Source organism: Phalacrocorax carbo, chromosome 13 (assembly GCF_963921805.1).
Source record: "Phalacrocorax carbo chromosome 13, bPhaCar2.1, whole genome shotgun sequence".
Lineage (NCBI taxonomy): Eukaryota > Metazoa > Chordata > Aves > Suliformes > Phalacrocoracidae > Phalacrocorax > Phalacrocorax carbo.
The window spans coordinates 3210057-3231981 of record NC_087525.1 but is presented as its reverse complement, the minus strand read 5'-3'; the positions used below and the strand labels follow the sequence as shown (position 1 = coordinate 3231981).

General features: G+C 41.4%; 1 protein-coding gene across 4 annotated transcripts in view; it reads left to right on the top strand.

Moving 5' to 3' along the window:
* The window catches only part of PCDH15 (protocadherin related 15), an 826977-nt gene that overhangs the window by 108769 nt on the left and 696283 nt on the right, over window positions 1–21925 (top strand). The window lies entirely within an intron of this gene.

Genomic DNA, 21925 nt, shown 5'->3' with positions numbered 1-21925 from the left:
GATAAATTGTTCTAGTACATCTGAAAAATGAAGTCATTTTCTTGTAGTGATAAGTGACAAAAAAATCATGTCAGATCATTTTTATAGGAATTTTCAGCCACAAAGAATTTGAGAGCAGCATGTAGTGAATGATAGATCTGCCTCTGGAGTGAATATGACAACTTTTATTTTTTGGGGTGGGGTGGTGAGGAATCACTTAAGGTCACTTTTTTTTCTATAGAAAATAGGAAAAATTTACTATTTTCTGTAGTAAATAACACATTTTGTTTTCTGTTTTTAACAATGGGGTAAATTTAGATGGTGTCACTCTGCTATTCTGTTGTTTGCTGCCAGTCTTGATAAAGTCAAAAGCCTATTATGGTGTCGTCTTTTTTTAACACCCATAGCCTTACTTCTATCTAACTAGCTTTCCTGGAGCGTCTTGTTGGAGAGCAAACTTCTTGTTGCAGTGATGGCCCTGCCCTGTCCTCATTGTCTTATCTGTTCCAGGTTCTTACTTGTTTTCATAAAGAGTTCCACTGCGGGCAAACCTAATGCTAACATTCTCAACACTTTTTCTGTTCAGTGATTTACTAGTCTTCAAGTAATGAAAGCAAACAGCTGATTTCTTTTTCTTCCGTTGTTACTATCTGGTATCCTGTGGTATTGTATATCACAACCTGTTAAGCCTTGATAATTCCTTTTAGGCTGTTTGCAGAAAGAGAGGCAAGTTCAATATTTTCATGCTGTGTGTGCAGTGTTTCAGATTTTTCACCGATGTCTGGAGTTCCTGCCCAAGAGTCATTTTCCCCACAGGCTACAATAATTGCATGCAAAAATTAATCTTGGAGCTGCAGTAATTTAGTCGCACTGTTGTGTGCAGAAGCCAGATCATTTAGACCTGACACAGTTTAAGACAGTTCTTCGACCAAACGTCTGCACCTTCCAAAGTGAAGCGAAGTAGCCTATCTTAAAGCCGTGTGTTTTTCAGAAGTTGGGAGAAGCTCCGTTTAATCAGGGTGGTGGGACTAGCCACTCCACACACTTCATTTGAAACCCAGCAGCGCGTCCAGGGCAGGCTGAGGTACATGTTTAGCAGGAGCTTAGGCAGTGGAGTTGAAGATGACCCAAGGAGCAGAGGATCCTGTTGCTTGGCCAGTGCATGAGAAAGGTGGATGGGAGCTGGCATCAGCCCCAGGTTAACCTTACCCCAACTACATGACAGACTTGTCTGCTCCTGTAATGCCCTGCTGCTGTGAATCGTTATGACACCAACGGGAGTCTTTCAACTCCTGATTCTCAGAAGTGTCGTCATTATTGCTCGAAGCGACTGCAAACATTAGAGGTAATTTTAAATATATTGATTTTCTGAATTTTTCTGTTGCTATCAACATGTACAGCTGTGAATACTTTGTTCAGCTTCGACTGCTGAGACCAAATCAGTAGGTTTGGAGAGGTCCCCAGCTAAAGAAAGCTTACATCCTAGTAAATAAGAATACATCATTAAAAATATTTTAATTTGCTGATTAGCAGGATAGGGTAAAGATCATTCTCAGAAGCCTCTCACAGATAGGAAGCCTTGAAACATTTTGTGAGGTGGGAATGAACACATACAGATTTATTGATGGTAGTCTTTGGATGCGTGTTTAATTTACAAATATGTGTCCACGTTAGCAAAGAAGAACAATTTTAAAGAATGAAAACTGTGTATATGTAACATTCTGAGACAAAGTGCTGGTTTAGATTGCAGCTTTTTTTCAAAGACAGGTCTTGGTGGAACTTTAAATTTAAATCTAAAATGCATACAATTTCTGTAACTGCTGTCTTACCTAAATTCAGATCAGTCTGTGAAAACGGTTCATTTCAAAGAGTCTCTTGTAGCCTTAGAACTACAGAATCCATCAGATGGACTCTTTCCTCTCCTAGTGTGGATATCCATGTGCTCATTTTAAGCTTAAGAATGCCCTAATCAACCAACCCAAAAACCCCAACCACCACCAACAAACCAGCCCTTCCCCCCCAAACCCCACCCCCACAACAAAATGATGAAGTCCTGAGCTGAAAGTAATTGGGAGTTGTATGTGTATTTTAAGAACATTATACTAAAGCTAATTCCTAGAGTACATGTACTTTATTATTATTAATAGTTGATATTGCAAAGCATTATGTGGTGATTAATGTTTTGTTAATGAGCTTTGGGGAAGGTTTTTCCAGGAAGTTATTTTATATTTGAAGCTAATTCTCATTGGTTCATAGTATTTGTGATGAAAGGTTTTATTATTATTATTACTAGTACTAGTATTATTTTGCCTTGCCAAGCCTTGAAAGGCAATTTGAAGGCTTTGTTCTGAAATGAGGGAATCAGTCCAGATGCAGTGGGACCTGCAAATAGCTACCTAAATAAGCTTTTTAACTGAAGTAAGGGAGATACTGTGGTATTAACGTATTTTAAAAGAACCTTCAATGGTAGTAGTTCGAAAGTTTTCAGTAAATACATGCTGCAGAAGGGATGTTACCGTTTCCACTGAAAGAAAGAAGATGCGTAACAGCAAAGGAAGAAAAGAAATAACAGATAGACAATTTAAAACTTCGCAGTTCTCTGTTCCTTTTGCTGTATTTGATCAATTGGCATGTCAAAAACGCCCATCGTTCTGCCTGAGGGACTTTTTTGCTGCTGTATTTGCCACTGCTGCTCACTGGTGTCAAAACGCACAGGCTGTAGCAGGCTTTGCCGTGTGTCTGTGTCGCGCTCGTACTCCCGTGCCGAGAAGCGTGGTGAGGTCAAGTGATAGTATTTGAAAGATCCCTTCTGGGATGAAATGGAGAGGAAGCACGCGGGAGGGACGCGCTCTCCCTGCCTGGGGTTGGTTGGTAAGCAGCACGCCTGCAGGCAGTGGAAGCCGTTCGTGGGTCACAAGGTGGCTGCAGGAAATCCCAGCTGCTCCGGCTGGTCAGGGCGAAGCTCCCTTAGCGGGGAATCTGTACAGTGCGGATCCCTCCAATAGCTGGCCTGAGGCACCTGGTCTATCCAGTACCTGGCCCTGGATGCCAGTCTCCCGAGTTGCTGACGGTCATATGAGCCCCCGAGGCTCACCGCCCCACCCAGCTGCCGGTGCGGACCCCGTTAGCACAGGCACACACGCTGCGGAGCCCTCCAGTGCCTGGCCTGAGGCGCCCAGTCACCCCAGTGACTGCCCCGGGCGCCAGTTGCCTCCAGTTACCTGATGTTTTTATAACAAACTTAAGCGGTCTCTGGTTTGCATGCAGGCACAGCTGTAGAGAGCCTGATTTGCACAAAGTGAGATGGTTTGCTTTAATATATATTTTTAAGTCATGTTAGAGGTATCTCCAATCTCTTAAATTATACGTTGCTTTCAACGGATGTTAGGTGGCATAGGCTGGAGATAAGGCGGCCAAAAAGGAAGAACATAGTGACACGGCCTTCATTCTGTCCAAACCTGAGGTAAGGTGCAGAACAGATCCTCAGCTGTTGTTTTATACTTGCTGGGGACATGTGCCTCAGTTCTGAAAAGTAATATTAATTAGGAAAAAATTACCCTGGCTTGGGTGGGTAGCAGTGAGCTGCAGGTATGCAGGACTGTAGCTGTGTTTTATTGGCAGATCCCACACGTTATGTATTTCTCTGTGCTCCCACTTGTAGAAATAAAGGGAAGTGTTGCATTAGTCTTCTCTTCCTCACTGTTAATTCTGGTGTTTCTTAGTTTTGGTTAAACATTTTGATACACTTTTCAGTTTTATCAGGAACCTTGAACCTGTTTTGGTGGCTGATGTGAATATCCTTCATATCAGAAAAAAAAATAACCAGGACATTGACAATATCAAACACTTTTCTCCTTAATATGTGTATCTCAGTGGCATGTGAACAAGATCAGTGCTGTGGCTGGGATCCTTCTGTGATCTGGCAAATAGGCATGTGCTGTTCAGCTGAGCGGAATTTGCTGCAGCACTGATTACTGGGATGTTATAAATACTTGCCCACTGCCAAATCCTGTTCTTCACATGTTCTTTCCATCTTGTAAGACTTCTCTTAGCAAAGGTAACTTCAGAATATGTAACTTCAGAAAGTTCACGGTGCTGTAACCAGCCACAAAATAGCGAGGGAGAAATACAGCGGGTGAAAGGGCGTGGGGAACCCGTGTCTGTGTCTAGATGCCTGGTTGTGAGGAAGCGCTAAGCAGAAGGCAGTAGCACAGGTGGCGTACATAGTATTCCTTTTTTCCCCTAGGTGAAGGAAGAGAAACACTTTATGTCAGTGCAAGCAATAGCCTTTATGGAAATGTTGACTTGTCCCTACACGGAGCCTGCTTGGGGCAGGAGAGATTTTGGTCTCTTCAATTACTGTTTGATACCGTGAGAGGGGGCAACTCATATCTGGAGCTCTGAGGCCACCTGCCTGTTACCCACACAGTGTGGGCTGCTTCTGCCCCTAATTCTACAAGAATTAATATTATGACTGGTCAACTGCAAACATTAAAAGCTTCATGCTCTTTCTTGCCCCCCGGTATGATGCTTATCACAGACGCTCAGCTGGTGTATCATTTGTGGATTCACAGACTTGATCTAAGAATAAGCTTTGTCCTGGAGCTGAAATGTGTCAGTCTGTTCTAACTGTTAGTCCTTCTTATTCTGACTATCCTGTTAAAATCCTGTAGAATTACTCATGCTGGTAATGTTCTAACATAAATAAATAGAGAAGAACATAAATAAACAAGAATCTAATTACTGCCAAGTTCACAGGGAGGCTGTGTCTCAGAATATGAAAATTGCTCTCGGCGAAGGGTAACTGATTATTTCACATATTCTAGGAACAGCAAGAAACCCACTGTTAACCTCTAAAAAGTAGGCTGCTGTGACAAAGGAGGAATAGTGTCAGAAGCATTTTACTCTTAGGTCTCCTAGCTGGTGACTGAGAAGGATAGATGATTTTCTGTGCCAGGGAGGCCTGACTCTGGGCTGATATATGTACATCCTTCCTTCCTGACTGTCTCAAGGGCCTTGCCCATCACTGCTTGGAAGACATCTGAAAAGGATAAGACAGTGCTTTTCTTAATGTCTGGAATGGTATTGGACATCACCTGTGCTGTTTGTCTGTGCCAGAGGTGCATCAGACACTGCTTAATCTCTCTGGAAATTGTATCCTAGAAACAAAGTCAGGTTTTGGGCTTAAGCTCTGTGTTTAGGGGGGTGGATATTGTTGGTTGGCAGAGTAACGCTTCTAGAGGCCAGTCTCTCAAATTCCCAATGTTAAATGTGTCACTAGTGTGAAGGATCGGTACCGTGTGCTTCTCTAGCTATGTATGGGATTAGCAGTTATTTCTCACAATGCCCGTATGTTCACCTAAATCACTCATCTTTTCATGAACCCGTTCTAGACTTGAGAGCAGGAAAAGATGGATAAAGTGGACACGCAGGGCATTTATGTCTGTGACCTTTGTAGAACTGAGCCACCGTATCAAAGTACTATCAGTACATTTCTTTGCACTCTTTCTAGTCTGCCTGAAGGTAAGTGCCCCTTTTTGAGGATGCTTTCCAGGTAGATCATGCATCTGCCAGGTGGTTTGTGAGCCTTTTCTTTCGAACACCGCAGCATATTCCAGCAAAACCAAGTTTGCAAGTATTTTCTGCTTCAGAGATACTCATATGAGAGCTTTAGGGCTCACCCTGGGTAATTTAATGAGTGACTTTGTAATTCTTCCTGATATCTAATAGTAACGAAAATGGATGTTTATTAACAATTTGGCACCTTGAGCACTACATTTCTTATGCCTTGTGAGAGATTTGCATGGAGCTCATGTGCATGGCCTTGACGAACGCAGTATCTACTTGTGCCTGTCCTGTGCTTTGCTGGATGGATAATGATTTCAGTGTGCTGAAGAATCCCAGTGACTGTAAATATTTGTACTGCTGCTGTGGGAAAACAAGTACTTTGATCCATAACAATTATTGCCCTGTAGACCTTTTTGTAGAAAACTTTGTGTGTAGAGTGCTTTATAACTTCCTTGTTTTTATTTATTTTTTAATGTTTTCCATTGCTCTCTGGTCTTTGTATATTGATTCTTGTCCTTGTACAGGTAGAATGTTCTGGTATTATTGTTCCATTAGTGATTTTTCATTTATTTTTTCTGTCAAGTGAATGGAAAAGAATAAAAGAGTGATTTTGGAGATTTCCCGTCTTGGTATGAAGTCTTGGTATGAAGTTTAATGCCACAGTACATCTTTGGTAATAGTGAAAATGTGCCTTGAATAATACAGGTGCTACCATGATCTTCTGCATTTTTCTTCAGGTTACATGTGAAAGTAGATGCATAAGCACTGAAATGTGACGTGCTCAGGCTCCCTTAGCCTGAAAAAAATCAAAATCTTGGCTTTGAAATTGAGCTTCAAAGCCCACCACAGCTGTGAGGCTGTTTTCTTCTATTCTTTGTCATTTTACTGCAGAATTTCTTAGGAATTTGAACATTAATAATTAATTTTAACAACTGTTAAAATGGAATCATGATATAAATATTTGGATTCGGAAGAATAAGTTTGCATTTCTGCAATATAAGTCATTGGAGTTTCTCACAAGTGCCATGATTGGTCTCTCTCTGAGATGGTGGTTCTTATTCTTCAATATAAATGTGATTAAATCGTTAAACAAAACAGTTTCTTTACTTAACTTCAGTTTTGTTTCCAGCTGCTCTTTTGATCACTTTCTGAAGCCTGTCTCTTCCATTTGCTGCTTCCTCGGGTTTGCAGAGGTAATATTTCGCCAGCTCTCACTGCTTTCTGCAAGATTAGCTGCTTCAACGCTCTTCCTCACAAAGAGTATGAAACATAATAATCTGTTAATAGACTGATAAATTTGGGATAATAAGGCAACCAGTTAAATTTGGCTGTATTTTCTCTAGTGATCTTAAGAAGAGACTTAGATGGATATGTATAACTGATGATAAATGTAGGGCAATATCACCCTGGACTCAGAAGTGGTGGTATTTCCATATGAAGTAGTGGTAAGATCATTCCTAGGCTGGAGAATCTGCTTTGGGTATCAACATTGTAAAAAGATAATGGAGGTGGTGCAGGAGGGAGCTGCAGAAATGATTTGAGGATGCTTGATTTCCAGCAAGAGAAAAAATGAATTGTCCATTTAGTTCAAAGGAAAAAAGACATAAAGTGTTTTAATACAACTTCTGTCTGCATAAGTATTTATAGATAATGTGGTAGTAAAGGACTCTCCAATCTAGTAGATGAAGGTATAAGAGTGCCTGTTAAATGGGATCTACAGTTAAAGAAACTCAGATTGCAAATAAAGCCTGAGTTTTTAACATTTATGTTTAAATAATCGCTGACAGTTTACGGAAAGATGCGCTACTTTCTCTGTCAGTGGAAATCTTAAGAAATTAAGACATTTATTGCCTCCCTCTTTCCCCCTCCCTGTGGATAATAGGAAGAAAATCAGTGCCCTGTGCTATCAGGAACTTATTCCAGGATGGTCATAATGGGAACTCCTGCTTTAATCATGCATACAGGTATCTCTCTAAGAAATATGAAAAAAAAATAAAATTGATCTATTCATCAGTAGTTGGAGCAGTATAAATTTCCCGACATAATCCATTTCTGTCATTATGATTATCTTTCAAGTGACTGTGTTGATTTTGCTTGGGTCCTTTCTACCAAGTAGTAAAGGTGTTAATTTTTATGTAGTTTGAACAACAACAACAGAAAATTATAATAGCAAGGTAAAGTACTTGTGTTAAAGCAATTCCAGGTAGAAAGGTTCTGCCTGTATGAGACAAAACATGCTGGCTCACTGGCATCAGGAAGAAAGAGAGGCAGTAACCTGACCGTACTACGTACGTTCCTTTACTAGTGCAAAGCGATGAGGTTACAGTCAAGCTAGTATGTGCTCAGCAGTTAATCTTGCTGATATGATGTTCATGCAAAGGTAAAATGCTTTTTCATTTCTTGCAACCCAAGACATGGGATCATTGAGGCCCTTTCTCTTCCCTCACTATTACTTAGCTCCGAAGTGTAAGGAGCAGTGTGTTGCCTACACCAAAATACTCCCTTTTTTGGGGGAATAATTCTTATGGAGAGTTTGAGTCGGCCCTTGCAGCAGTCATAAGTTGGAGCTTTATTGCTGACTGGCACATATGATTGCAGGCCTGGGGCCAAACAGTGGTGTGAGAGCCCCTTAACTTCCCTTTCTTCCTTCCACTGGGTGTTGTGTGTTCTTTCCTGACCCACAGTTTTTGTCCTGTCCCATCTGTCCCCCTCCCTGTTTTCTATGACTATGCACTGTTTGCAGTTTTTTGTTACTTGAGCAGTATTTAAGGGTTCAGGTTCCGAACCTTCAGGTATATGTAACTTTGGTGCCAAGATAGTGACAGAGGTCAGAGGTTCTCCTTCTGTAGCGCAAGGCTGGGACTAGTTCTAGGTCAGTATTTTAGTACACCTAACTCTTCTGACTTCTGCTCTCCCTCTCGCCCTGCCCCATGCATGGAGCTGCTTTTTTTCTGAGCCGTTATTCTAAGATGTAAATGCTGTCAGATAAGGAAGAAACTTATTTTGCAGTTGGCGTTGCTGAAAGCACTGTTGTTGTTGGAGAGTCAGAGTGGGAGAGGGGCAGCTGAGGGATGGAGCGACCAGCAGCATGTTTCATTTGAAATGTTTTCCCCAGTAACTTTCTGAATTGAGGAATTTCTCTGGTTATCAGTACTAATATTAGATGGTTTAGGTAGTCAAGAGTATTACGAGGTTTTTGTTAAGTAAGCCAAGCAGAAAGCATGTGAGCAGCGTGGTCCTGATGCTCTAATGCTCTGACTTGATACCAAATGATAGAGCAGCAGTGGCTGGTGGCAGTGGCATTTTAGTGGCTTTGGGAAGTATAAGATTGACGGAGGTAATTGTTTAAGGAGAAGAGAAAGGGAATCTGTGTCTCCTTGACGTAATTTCACATATGAGTATGGGACAGAATAGCTAGAGTGCAGCTGGGCTTGGGGAATTGGCATGAATGAGTAGTGTTGCAAGCAGAGATGGTGTTTTCCAGTGTGCAATAGTAGGTGAGCCGACTAAATTGTCCCTGGACAATAAACCATAAAGTTGCTTGAAACACAAAGGAATGTTTGCAGGACAGACACATGAATAGAAAACATGTGAGTTTGAGAAGCAAGCAGTGTCGGCACCGTAGTTAAAAAACCTGTTCCAAAAAAAAAAATCATAACTATGAAATGGTCTCAATGAGAGTACACTGAATTTCAGTTGCCTTTTGCATTTTAGCTTTTGTCAACCTGCACTGCATGGTAGCTCTTGGTCTCTGTTATACTGAATAACTGGACATGCCTTGGCCGTTCAGGGGTACGCTGAACCGCCTCCGTGGGTAAGGCTGCAAGAAGTGAGTCCTTTTTTCCCCTCTCTCTGGAAAGGGTGAGAAATGGGCCTTATAGTACATGGCATGAATGGAATAAAAACTTTACAGAACCGATTTGAAAAACTGAGTGAAAATTCATCATATGCATGCCTGGTGTAATAACGTGTTGGACAGGCAATCGAGAGAGATGCTTTCTTTTCTGAGATATGACTGCATATTTTGAAGGGAATGCTCGCACTAATAATGAATTTACAATAGGTAACTGCCTAGATGTGAATTGTGTCCGTCTCGTAGTAATTTCCCCTCCACCAAGGCATTTCAACCAAGATGTCAAAAGGAAAAGTATGAGGGAAAGAAATGGCACAATTAGCAGTTAATTTAAAGTAACTAAAGTGTATTAGGCCCAGTCAAATGAACTACTTTATTTTTGTTCCTCGTTGTTTGTAATCTCCTAAGTATGAGTCATTTAAAAGCCAATCTGGTTCGGTACAGTGCGTGCTGTTTTATAATGTTTTCTCCTTGCCAGCATGATCATTTCCTTGTTAATGTTTTACATCTGTTCTTTGTAATTTAGTGATTATGTGCAGGCCGCTGTGTCCTCCTTGTTTATTTTAAAAGGACTGTGGGAAGCGTCATTTACGTGAGATTAAATCGATGACTGTGATTTATTAAAGTTTGGGCGTCCTGGACTGCTTCTCTGCTGGTCTGTGTAAATGGATCTCTTTAGCAGAAGATGAAAATATGGATGGTTGGAGAAAATCGGTAATCTACAGTTAGAATCAGCTGAATGTTTTAGAATTGGCTTGGCAAATGTATGCTGGAGATTTATATTGCTTTCTTATCAGTCATGCTCAGGCTCCTTGCAAGCATCTATGATGTGTTTTTGTTTTAGCAAGCGTTCAGGGAACAAGTTTTCATTCTGTGGTTATCTATGTTCACGCAGGCACAGGGTATTCATGCCCGAACAAGAATATTTGCTGTTAAATAGAAATCCTACTTAGAACTTGATATTATTGGCCATTCAGACATTGGTATGGAAAGTAGCAATAACATGTAATTTAGGTGAGTGATTGCATATAATAATATGCAATATGGAGCAGCAGATGACCAGAGTGAACTCTGTTTAGATGTGAAAGTAAATTATTTATCTATTTTGTAAATGCTTTAATACCTTCTATGACACTGAGGTGTTCAAATACACAGAAGGGCAAGCCTCATCAGATGACTTAATAATTACGAATGGTTTGACTGGAGCACATAATGAGCTTTTCGGGTGTTATAGAGGAAGGTTTATTATTTATAGTAGAGTAGAACTAAAAAAAAATCTATCTGGTTGTGGAGATGATACTTTGCAATTAAAATACTACTAAAGGCTGGAGTCTGATTCTGGTATCTACCAAAGCTATCAGTATAACCTTCAGCAAATTATTTAGACCTCCAGTCTCAGTCGAGTGTAGAATTTAGATGCTGGGATTTGAGAGCTACGTATCCGGAAAGGGAAGAACCGACATCCTGAGACAACCTGTGTCCTTTTCATATGTACTCAGCACTTCCTCTTTTTCATGTGCTGGCGTATTTACATGTATGTACCGTCCTGTTGTTGCGAACTTGGGTGAAGGTGCTCTGGCCCAGGGATTACTGATGTGAACTGCGAATTGTGTTGATTGACAAAAGGGGTGAGGGTATATGCCAGTCCAAAAGAAGTTTACACAGCATTTGGGTAAGACTGGAGCAAGGTTTGGGGGGTGTGTGTGTGTGTGTTCTGGGAGTGGAAACCAGCTATAGCAGTTGGTGGAGATGAATGAGCATGGCTTGGCCTTGTAGGAGTCAGACAGCATCAGCCTGGAGCACTGCTGGGTCCCAAGAGCTTTTGACTGGATCCTGCCACCCTGGCTGGTGGTGGAAATCACCAGTGGGGTCACAAACCAGTTCTCCAGTTAATGCTCTCTACAGTGGTTGAGGCTGACCAAGGAAAACTGCAAGGCTGAGTATGATTTTTACCTTTATTTTTTTTCTTCTTCCATTCACAGTTTTCATATACTCCTATTTCATATTGAATGCTGCACTTGCCTCACAACCATCTTAAGCTCAAGATGGAGGGTTCTTCCCTGCTACTCTTGGATACTACTTGATTTTTGTGCTTTTCCATCATTTTTAGGGTTCTTCACTTGAGAGCAGGTGCCTGTGTGGCAGTATGAGCTTAGAGCAAACGTAATAAAACTTACTCAGAAAATTCTCAGTCTCCACACAGTTGGGCAGCTGGGGAGCCAGAGGTGCAGTCAAAGGATCTTCATCCCATATAACTTTTTGAGTCTCCTCTTAGTCTGTTCTTGGTATCTTTGAACAAAGTTCCCCAGCCTAATTACAGGCCATGTAGGAAAACACACTGCCTTTTCTTTGTTTTCAGCCGTTGTCCAATGCCCCATAAGCTCTGATCCTGACAGGGACAGTGAGCACCAGCCTGGGATTTTCACCCTTTCCACCTCACTCTGGATTTTCTAGACCTCTGTCATCCCTCTTCTGAGTCATCTCTCTTTCCTGACTGAAAGGTCTCAGCTTTCTTGCCTTTCCTTGAACCCTTGAGCCCCTTTTTTGAGCACAGGGGCCCCATCCCTGCCCGGCCCCTGCTGGCCACCCCAGTGCTGACACAAGCCCGGGGGCTGGTGGCCTCCTTGGCCACCCGGGCACTGCTGGCTCATGCCCAGCCGGCTGTCAGCCAGCACCCCCAGGGCCTTCTCCGCCGGGCACTTCCCAGCCCCTCTGCCCCGGGCCTGGGGCGCTGCCTGGGGTTGGTGTGACCCAAGGGCAGGGCCCGGCACTGGGCCTTGTTAAACCTCACACAACTGGCCTCGGCCCATTGATCCAGCCTGTCCAGGTCCCTCTGCAGAGCCTTCCTACCCTCGAGCAGAACAACACTCCTACCCAGCTTTGTGTCACCTGCAAACTTACTGAGGGCGCACTTGATCCCCTCATCCAGATCATTGATAAAGATATTAACAAGACCGGCCCCAACACTGAGCCCTGGGGAACAACACTCATGACCGGCCACCAACTGGATTTAGCTCCGCTCACCACAACTCTCTGGGCTCGGCCAGCCAGTTTTTACCCAGCCAAGAGTACCCCCGTCCGAGCCATGAGCCGCCGCCTTCTCTGGGAGGGTGCTGTGGGAGACACTGTCAAAGGCTTTACTAAAGTCCAGGTAGATTCATGTGTCCACAGCCTTTCCCTCACCCACCAGCCAGGTCACCCGGTCACAGAAGGAGATCAGGGTGGTCAGGCAGGACCTGCCTTTCATGAAGCCGTGCTGGCTGGGCCTGATCCCCTGGCTGCCCTGCACTTGCCTGCTGAGCTCACTCAAGATGAACCGCTCCATAACCTTCCCCGGTACCGAGGTCAGGCTCACTGGCCTGTAGTTCTCCAGATCCTCCTTCTGATCCTTTAGGTGAGGTGGGGGAGTCAGAATTACCTACAAGAAGTATGCACTGTGTGTTTTAAACAGAAACACTTTTTTTTCCCGTTACTTTCTATTCTTTCTATCATTATTTCATTTTTTATTTGACTGTCAAGGAGTCCGAGCAAATTTTTTCATAGAGTAATAGTTGCAGCCCCACGTTATTGTTCCTGCACATTATTATTCAGCACAGAGCCCATCATTTTGTATGTAGAGCCAGGATTTTTTTCCCTAGGTACATTACTCTACATTTACTCCTGTTGCATTCCATCTATCATTTTGATTGCTCAGTCACTGAAACATGGAAGGTCCATCTGCAGATCTTCGCAGGTGGTCCTCATCTTTACTGTCTTAACTGCCTTAGTATCATCCACAGAATGTCACCTTCCCAGACACACTTTTCCCAGATTAATTATGAGTATTGGGAGCAGCACAGCTCCTAGCTTGGCTGTCAGCAAGACTTCCCTGGTGAGCTGCCTCCCCTGTGAAAACTCTGACCATTTAATCCTACCTTCTGTTTCCTATCTTTATAACCAATTATTTATCCATGCAAAGACTCTCTTTCCTCCAATATTTTTTCTGTTTCCATAAATGGATTCATTGTTGACTTTTGCGGAGGGACTCAGACAGAGTTGCTGAAAACTGTCTGGCTCAAGAAGAGTTTTTATATTATTGATGTAAGATAAATTTCTATTTAGTGATTATGATTCCATTAAAATAGCTGGTATGCTAGGGATATAATAGCTTCTGGTTTATTCTATTTTAAACTCAAATATGTCTTGATTTCATCATGTTTTTAGGCTTTATGATTACAAAAAAAGGGTATTGTAAAATTATTTTTATTGGTAATATACATTTCCATTTATAGAGTGCCCATTGACATCCTCCACTGTTAGATACATAGTCTCATATGAAAGAGATTTAATTTTGTTTCTTATCCAAGTCATCACATTAGGTGTACAGTGCACACATTACTACTATTTATTATGCTTAATTTTTTATACCTAAACTGGCATTTAGATACAAAGAATAAATTTACTTGGCTATTTGTCAATATCCTATGAAAGCTACATTAAGAATCACTTTTGAAGTACTGACATTTCCAGAAAGAGTAGCTGTATTATAAGTCCACTGAATATGTTTACAAAATCAAATCTTATTAGGGAAATATGTATAAAAATGATTGGTAATAAAAGCAGGGAGAGGGCGGGGCCTTAGGAAAGTGCTGTCAATCCCACCCACTCAGAAGCTATATGAAATCTGGCATTTCTCTACAGAATTGACTTAGTCAGAGTAAAAACTGGAGTAATGCCAGAAAATTATTTGAAATCTCTTTTTGAATCTGAAATGTGGAGGCACCAGACAGAGGATTCCCTGAAGACAGTGAGCAGATAAGCTGTCTGTGCAGCAGACAGAGTAATCATCATTCTTAGCCCTGGTATATTTTTAGATTCTCTCAACCTGGTGAATAGACTCAATAGTGAATATAGTAATTGCTGGTACCGTTGGAACTATTGAGAAACTCTGTTTCCACTCATGAATAAGGGTGATTTCAATAATCTTTATTTTTATTATTGCTTACAGAAAAGTCTTATCAGTAAAATCCAAGTTAAAGATCATGGAAACTGTTTCTTTGCACCCAGCTGACTTAGAAGTGTTCATGATCTGGCTAAACACAAGTATTGCCAAGAATGTATAGGAGAAACCAGGCACTTGGACTAATAGATAGGTTTGGTTCTTTAAACAGCTCCCACCTTCAGTTGTTGCTCTGAGTCAAAAGTGCGGAAGGTGAACAACTGTCAGAGTAAAGAGAACCGGCCTTGTACAGCGGTGCAACATCCTCAGTTTTCCCTACTTGGCACCTGCGGTGCCTCTGCTCTGCTTCCCAGCCGTCACCGACCCTGCTGAGAGATGGGAGATTACGTAGTACCCGTTGTTCTTTGGAGTAAGTGTAGGAAGATACTTCTTAATCGTTAATATTTTGCTTAGTTGTTAGCACTGTCTGCTAAACTTAGAACCTTCCAACTTTGTGCAGAATTTCTTGATGGGGGGGAAAAACATCTTCCTGCAGGAAACTCCAATATTTATTTTGATTCATTGCAACTTGGATGAAAATTTTCAGTACTGAAAGGTGGTATAGACACCTGTATGTGAGCTTGCAGGAGGTTAAATATCTTGGGGTTTGGTTTGTTCTGAAATGTGATTTACTTCTATTTTCATAATGGCTCCAGTTCAAACTCTTTTTTTCTTAACTAAATTAGAATTAGAAAACATACTAAAATGTTAAAGTTAAAATTCAAGTATAATACAATAAAAATTGTGGAGCCCAACTTCTAGATTTCCATAGAAACTTCAGCTGTTTTGTGTAATACATGGAACAGAGAATCTGTCAGGCGATACATTTAACAAGTCAACCAGAGAAAATACTGAATATACTTGTGGTGCATTTCAAGCAGTTCTTTAAAACTTTCTTTTTACTTGTCTTGAGGTTTTATCAGATGGTCATGTAGCATAACAAAACAATCAGATATATATATTTATGTAGATAAGCCATCCCATGTCTCTGTGTGTGCTCTTTGGAAACACTGTAACTTGTTGGTATCTGTGAAGCGGAAAATCTGTGGAGTGTCTAATACATGGTTCTCAGGAAGCAATTCTGATGAGTGGCAGGAGGAGAAGCCAGCTGGTTATGCCGCATCGCAAGTCTACGCAGCTTCACAGCTCTTGCTTTGAGTTAGTCTGTAAAATGGGTGTATGGACTCAGCTTTCCTCATCAGTATCTCCAAGCTTCTCCTGTTCGGCATCTCAGGATTCTTCAGAGAAGTTTCTTAAATTTTTAAACATAAACCCAGTGTTGTACAGTGGACTGAGACTAAAATACAAGCAGGCATGGAAATTTAGAATGTGTTGCAAACCAGTTACAACTGAAAATCTTTTGCCCCTGCTTTAAATAAGTTAATAGGCTGACTGGAGTTGGTAATTTTTAAACTGTACCTTACTAGTCTAGAGCAAAAGCGCTGTCATTAAACATTTAAAGACCATGAAGACCTTGATAAGTTTATGGAATAAATGATAGCGGCATTATCTGCTCTGTCTGAAGGACGCGTCTGTGGCAGTTCACATTAAACAGACGCAGGGCATTTAACTTTTTTCTAACATATCCGATTACACACAAAGACACAGGAACTGGTCTGCAGATCCTGAAAACGGTGGACTGTGGAAAGCTTTCTACATCGCTTAAAGACTTTTTAAATACATCAGCTCATGGGATCATTGTGGTCTGATTTAACACCTGCCTCAAGGCAATGTGACAACGCTATATGTTTTTAATATTGCTACAGATTATTTATTTCAATACACCGTATTTTTGTATTTGTCTCGGTGGTATTGGAAGAGACTGGTGGTGAGAGGTGGAATTAAGTGCCAGCCTACCTCTTATGTGCATCCCATAGTTCAAGCCAGATGGCCAGGCTGATGTTAGGGAGCTTTGTCCACGTCTTCCTGATATCCACTGTGTTCTTTTCTTTTTCTTTCTATTTTGCTTTTTTTAGTACTGCTGTTTTGTCTGAGGATGTCTTTTGGTTGTGCAATTAAGAAAACATTAATTTTCAAAGATACCTTCAAAAGCTTAAAGTCTAGGCCTGGTTTTCAAATCTCTGCTAGGGCCACAGTTGTCTCCATTACCTCACATACGTAGCTTCAGAATATAAGAAGTGCTTTGAGGAATTTCAGAATCTTCCTGATGAAAATTTTGCCAGTAATATTTGCTCTTAGAAGCGTGGAAGTCAGAAAGACAATTCCTATGCGTAGCAGGCCTGTGAGCAGCATTTTGCTTCAGGGAGTAGATCGTAGCTGCAGTTACAAAACTTGGCTCAAGACTTGGAGTTAAAATGAAAGAAATAACATAATGGATTTGCCCAATCTCAGGTGCCACTAGCTGGCCTTTACTGCATTAGCTGCTCCCTTTCTGCAACCCCCAGTTCAACATCATCTCCATTTTGGCAATTAACAAGATTATTTCAAAGTATACTAGTCCTAGCTAACTATTTTAGCTGTATCGACTGGAAAATGTAGCTATGGTTGGATATATGTATAGGTTTTTTAATACATTCAGCTCACCATTGCTATAGTTGCACTGAATGGTACTGTGAGTCAAACATAAATCAAATAGGTATATCCCTTTTTGAATTCTTTGGGGAGTTAAATGTCTGTGGTGCGGTATTGATGAAGAAGCCTATATCATGGCAGAATCTGCAGTTAGTATAAGTGAATAATGTTAATTAAGAATTCAGGTATGCAGATTTGGCCCAACTCTGATGAAAAATAGAGCATTTGGCATTCTTCTGTTAATGAAGAATGTTACGTTAGGATGAAGAAAGACTTGGCATGAAGTAGATGTATTAGTAACGAGATGCAGCATTCTGGGAGGAAGATTTCTTGCCAGAACATGTACCCGAAGGGGAGAACAAATAGGAGGTATAAGAACTGAGTCAGAAAACTCTGCTCCTTCAAAATGTTTGGTGGGTTTGTTTGTTTGTTTGGGGTGGTTGTTTGGTTTTTTGTGTGTGTGTGTGGCTGCTACTCTTTTGGATATGGATACTGTCACCCAGGCTCTCCTTTTGATCCTGTGCCCACGTGTATTACTTTCTTCCCTCTTCACACCTGCACTGCCAATGCTAGCATCACGTCATGGGGAGCCGGGCTGCACTTTCAAGCTTCAGCTGAGGCTTGGTCAGGAGCTCGGGCTTCAGACCTTTGTGTTTGAGCACAAACTGAAGAGCTCTTCAGAGCTCCCGGTGTAAATCTGTTCAGTCTCCACCTTTCATACCCTTCCTAAATCACGCTACCCTAAAGGATACTTCCTAGGGCTGGGCTGACTCTCCGCTGGAAATAAGGCATGCGTCTTGGCATCAGGAGGGGCCCCACTTCTTCTCCTTTTCACTTAGTGAAGCCAGCCGTCTGCAAACCGAGGGAGAAAGCGTGAGAGCTTCCCGAGGGCTAGAGATCAGTGGGCAGAGTTTGCTGTCTGCAGGTCATGAGTTTGCACAGAAAAAAGGATGTACCTGGGAAGATGCAGGGACTGGGCAGAGTGTTGGCAATGACTTTATTTACATCTCTTGCTCCTTCCCTGTTTACTTTGATCTTTCTCTTATTGAATAATTAATTAGCCTAGTTGTTCTCATCAGGTTTGGGATTTTTTGCATGTATTCATGTATCTTTCACACACCTGTGGGAGGCTGACTTAAGGGAATGTCTGGATGGGTCCGCCTTAAAGTTACAGGCTTTGTTTATTTTTCGTATTAACATATATTTCTGCGCAGAATGGCAATAGTTTGTTCTGTTCTCCCTAAATCATTCCATAACACTTTGTTTTCCTGAGTTGAAACAATGCTGGATTTCTCATCAAATGAGGTTCACGCAGTCGCCTTATGAAACTTTCCGTCCTTTTTACAGTTGATGATGCCTGAGAAAATAAATCAGTTCAAGGTTACTGAAGTACTGAAGCCTGCAGCTTTGTTATAGCTGTGTCTAGGAAAGTCACCAGGCTTTAATGAGGTGATTTGTCTCTACTAGTATGGGGTGCTGGTTTGTAATTTATGTTTGTGAACCTTTTACTTAAGAATTGCTCAAAATAGGAAACATCCGCATTAAAATAGTTAACTTCATGTTAGGAAAATAACTTCTGCTGTTTGGACTACATTTCTTCATATACCTGTAGCCAGTTGTTAGGAAACATGCTGATAGATGAACCTTGGCAATCCCCATCCTTGAATTTTAGAGTTGTATTTTGCTTTCAGACAATTTTCAATGTATGTAGTAGTTTTTTAATGTAAGCACTAGTTAAGAATGATTCTGATTAATAATATGTGAAATGTTAATGTGTGTAAGGAAGCATTCTGTACTATATTTACTGGCAGTGATAGGTTAGCGGTTGGACTCGATGATCTTAAGGGTCTTTTCCAACCTTAACAAATCTGTGATTCTGATTCTGTGATTCTGTCCAACTACACCTGAACCCATGTATTTCCCGTTCATTAGCATCAATTAGTTTATGATTTGGGAGGCCCGCTCTGCAATGTTTAAAGTGCTTAAGTTAAGCACAGGCATTTTTAAGTGCTGTGAGGTGATTTTTTTTTTTTTTAATTTCTGCCTTTTAGGAAGAGTGGCGCCGTCTTTGATTTCTCTGATACTTCAGATTATTTCAGTCCTTAGTAATTAACTGAAGGCCTTTATATCCTGGATGTGTATTTGATGGAAATATAAAAGGATCTGACACTGCAATTTGCATCTTAGTCCCATAGCAGTATTTAGTGTTTTCTTTAAGCTCACACCATGTGGGTTTAGTTGATTATGTGAGAATCTTTCTGCTGAGATCCCTGGGAAGCTGAGCAGATGGATCTAAAAGTTTCTGTAAGACTGAGAGATCATCAGTGTTTCCTCCAAAGAGACATGAGTTGGATGTCGTCGCGTCCCTTCTGCCCAGGGCACTGGTAGAGTCTGTAGTGCTGGTGGTTATAGAGTCAGTCTTAGATTTAAGTTTTGCTGGGATTACAAGGTACCCAGATGCTTTTAGGTTCTCTGTCTTTTATAGACTGCTGCTGTATTAGAGAACCCGGTACTGTGTTAAATGAGCTAACGAGTTACTGCTAGTAAAAATGATTAAAATGAGATAGCAAATACTCGTCAGATGTGCAGTCAAATAGCTGTTGCATTTATGCCAACTGGGAAGCAGAATGTGAGCCCTTTTGTAGTTGTGGTTGTCCTACAGCCGTGCCACACCTCTCCTTGTGGAAGGTGAGCTTCTAGTGTCTTTCTCCTCTTTACTGATGTGAAAACTCAGCGACTGCTCTTCTGAAAACTCTTGAACTTTTGGTCTTGGTAGGCTGCTCTTCTTCGTTTTTCCTCCTGTTCAAATTCCCCAAATTTCGTGCACTATGGCAAGTGTTCAAGGCCTTTCTTGACCACTTCGTGGCTGAACCAACACCGTTGGGCCTACAGGTAGAGGAGATGGATCAGGAGGGGAGGTCTGGTGGGTGAAAGTAGGGAAGAAGATAATTTTTTTTGAACTAACACCTTAATGTTACATCCTTTCTTTCCTCCCTCTCACTCATGCATACACACACAAAAATATGTCTCCTTGTGGATTTAAATAGGGAAAATGCCCAGAATCCAGTGTTCCTGGAAAAAGTAATTAACTTTCTCACTTTTTTAATATGTTGGGTGAATTAAAGGAGACTTTCAGATACTTTGTGTCGTGAAAAATACTGGGAAGGTCTGTGTTTCTCCTAATTCTTTCCCTTTTTGTTTTTTCTTCTTAGACGCCAATTTAATAACTTAGTCTGGTAGTCCTGCAATTTGAGAATGATAACTGACTTGATCGTGTTTTCCATTTTTTAATGGATTTTCCTTTCAAATACTGCTTTTCTCCCCAGTCCTTGACATATTTCTAAGAGTTCTTACTCACCCTAAAATCTTTTATTAATGTTAGCACACTTGAGCAGTGGAAGATTGCCAGAGATGTGAAGGAACAGTGGGCTAAATGTCACTTGTCTGGAGAAAAGGCTCTGTGCAATTTGTGGTGGTGTTTCTTTTTCATAGCACTGATAACCAGAGGAGGATATTGGTGAATATTTTTGATGGAAAGTGAGTCTTGGAGAGTCGGCCTTTTTTTGGGGAGAGAATCTTTCTCTTTGAACTGTGAAACATTTGACACAGAGGTGATACACGGCTGTATATGTACGTGCGCGTTTTGTACAAAGGCTAGCATCAAAGAATTTTTTGAAGTTAGACATTCAAGCTCAGAAGTTCTGGATGTACCGTTGCTTTTATTCTTCCCCCTTTGGTATTAAGCCTAAGGCAGGATCCTTCTGGAGTGAAGGAACATGATTCCAGATGGCTTCATAAAAAAAAAGTACATCAGAGGTGAATTAAGAGTGCTCCAGTAATATAAATCTGATGTTTCCAACCCCTTGGCTGTGAGAGTTCACTTCTTAAATGTTCTTTTGCTGTATCTTTGTGTGTGTAATTTAGTTTAAGCTTTAGAAAAGTTGTATTACATGCTGCTGAATATATTCAGGAGTAGGATCAGTTTTCTCGTGAACTGTTGTTGAACTTCATGATTATGAGAATTTTAAACATATAAACAGCGGTTGAGGGATATTGTGTGTTATTCAAGTGGCTCCAGTTTTCTTTGCATCAAACAAGTGGGGATTATTATTCTTCAACACCAGCTCAGTAAACAAGCGTCTTAACTCATCCCTATGACAAGGAATTAAAGACCTAATTCCTGAGTGTCTACTGAAGGTTTATAGCAGATTTAGCATATTTATGGATCTAAAGTAATTTGGAAGCTGTATACTTGTTTCAGGCATGATTTCCTGCGTGGTTAAAGGGAGCGCTACTGTTCTATCCTTCTTCCCTACCAGCAAACCTCATTTTAGATTGTGTTTCTAAGGTTTTCAGCCATAGCATCGCACAGTTCTTTTTCTCAGCCCATTTAGAGTAGGGCTCTTTCCCACTTATCTATGAAAAGAGTGTTGCAAATCAATTTTTTTTTTTCATTAAGAAAAAGTGATTGAAAGAAAAATCTCATTGGCCCAGTTCCTGTTCTGCTTCTGCATTTGTTTGCAGAGCTGCTCTCTGCTGCTCCGCTGAAGGCTTCCGTGCCCGCTGCAGCTCCCCAGGCTTGCAGAACCTGTGAGTGTAGTGTCCTGGGAAGGGGCTGCTGCTGGCTGCCTGAGCGGTGCCTCTCGTCATAGTGTCCTGCTACGGAAAGAAACAGCGCTCACCTGATGGTGTTCTATAAAAGAAATTGCAAGTTGGGATAACTATCGGTTCCGCGTACTCTGTACGCGTTCTTCACCTGCAGACCACATAATGTGCAGATGTGATTAGCCTCACTTGACAGGCTGGGTATGTGTTAATTCTGCCTTGACTTTGCTGTTATCACGTCTGGTGGTTTGGAAGTGTGGCACAAACTTACCCGGTTTTGGCTGCCGAGGCTGCGGATGTGCACCACACTGCCCTTTGCCTGTGGCGTGTGGGTGCAGCACTGCGGCTCCGCAGGAATCATCGGCTCTGCATTAATTAGATGTTAAATATGGATTAAAGTATGCTTCCCT